At 40.3% G+C, this 1,853-nt stretch overlaps 1 pseudogene; it reads right to left on the bottom strand.

The window, feature by feature from the left end:
- Nucleotides 1–1,823: 1,823 nt before the first annotated feature.
- The window catches only part of LOC117809418, a 1,742-nt pseudogene continuing 1,712 nt past the window's right edge, over nucleotides 1,824–1,853 (bottom strand).

The following is a 1,853-nucleotide window of genomic DNA, read 5'->3' as shown; positions in this document are numbered from 1 at the left end:
GCTACCAACATGTAGCTATGTGGCTATGCTAACTAGCGCTAGCACTTATCCATGAAAACTAAAAATCATCCACTAGATCTTCAAATCTGCAGACGTGGGGAGTCAAAGCGACCTTTGTGTTTATTAAGACAGCCTACAACTAGCATGCCTCCCTCCTAAGCTCCTTGTTAGCACACATGTGTGCAGGGAATGAAAAACGGAGGAGGGGTTGAGTTGTATTTTATACAGTCTATGGGCTGAACAAGCTCCGAGCTCTGACTTCCTGTTACAGACCGGATATTGTTGTTACGTAACAAAAACATGGAAGTCTGAAACGGCTGGTTTCAGCACACATTTACAGAAAGGTGGAGAAATCAGAACAGGGGCAGAATGGATTCTTTTCATTCTCGGGGGGTTTGTAGACATGCCAGGGAAACATATTTCAGGTAGAGAACCATTAAAAAGTCCATTTTGCATGATATGTCACCTTTAAACTTGAGCTGGAGTTCAGATTTCAAACCCGCGCTGTTGACTGCTGCAGTGATTTCATCCAGACGGGTTTTATCCAAGCGGCAACCTCCGCTCTAAAAATATGAGTCAATGCTGAAGTGTTAAAAGCTGCAGTTCATCGAGGATCCTCTTGAGGCTGGCTCCGGAAGTACCGGAAGTCACATACACATGAATGGGGAAAAGCTGATCTTTGCAGCATTAATAAACATGTTTACAGCCTGGTACAAAAGATGAGTGTAGTCTGAATAGCTAATTTCTCGATGTCCTCTCACTGTGAGGGGGGTGAATTCTTTTCTAATTCGGCAATTTTGAAGATATTGAGATTACCAGTCTTCCAATGAGAGGCACAGCTGACTGTGGGAACTCTGCAGCTGTTGGCTAGGAGGCTCAAAGCCCGCCTCTTTACGTCACACTGGCTCGACAGAAGCAATATGGCTGCCGCAGCCGATTGGTCTCAAAACAGCTCTTCAGAAACAGATGGGTGACGTCACGGATACTAGTCCATATTTTATACAGTCTATGGTTTTATCTGATGGGACAATGGAACTGATTTAGATGGAGGCTCTGAGTCAGAGTCTGAAGACAGTTCAGAGAGCTCTGACGATGTTTACATACTGTTCATATTCAAGCATTTCACAGTATCCCCCTCATAATTAGTTTCTTTACATAATGTATAGACAATACATCATTTTGTGCATTATCTGCACTAAACCATTTAGAAAGTTGTAGAATATTTCCATGTTTGTATATTCAGGATCACATTAAGATAAATCTTCAAATTTCTAGCTAAAAAGAAAAGTTTTTTTCTTTTTATGTACAAAAAATGGGTCAAATTAGACCCTGAATAGTATGTAAGGGTTAATGAGTAATGAAATGTTAGGATCATTTTATTGTAATCATTTTAATTGGATACACATTCCCAACTTCAGCATAAGATTCATTTAAAGCTTTAGTTAGTAAAATTATCAAATGAATTCAGTGGCTGTAATAATCTGTCTTTTTGCATGGAAAAAAATGTGGCTAGTGGAAATTCTGATTGGCTGGCAACTTCAGAAACTTACCAGCCACATTGGCTGGTGATCAAAAAAGGGAATTTAGAGCCCTGGTGTGTATGTGGTTTCCTGTTTCTGCAGCCAGCCTCTAGTGGACGCTTGATGAACTGCAGTTTTTAACACTTCCACATGGGCTTCAAGTTTTCAGACCGGAGTTCGCTGCTTGGTTTGGAAGAGTTTGATGAACAGGTGCTCCTCATTCAGGTCAAAAAGTGAAACTCATATCTTACACAGACTCAGAACACAGATCAAAATTTCAAACATTTATTGATATAATGTGATTATTGAATCCACAGTTCATGAAAAGACCAA

The sequence above is a fragment of the Notolabrus celidotus genome, unplaced genomic scaffold (assembly GCF_009762535.1).
Source record: "Notolabrus celidotus isolate fNotCel1 unplaced genomic scaffold, fNotCel1.pri scaffold_274_arrow_ctg1, whole genome shotgun sequence".
NCBI classification, from domain to species: domain Eukaryota; kingdom Metazoa; phylum Chordata; class Actinopteri; order Labriformes; family Labridae; genus Notolabrus; species Notolabrus celidotus.
The sequence above is the reverse complement of the archived record's forward strand: the minus strand, read 5'-3'. Positions and strand labels throughout refer to the sequence as shown.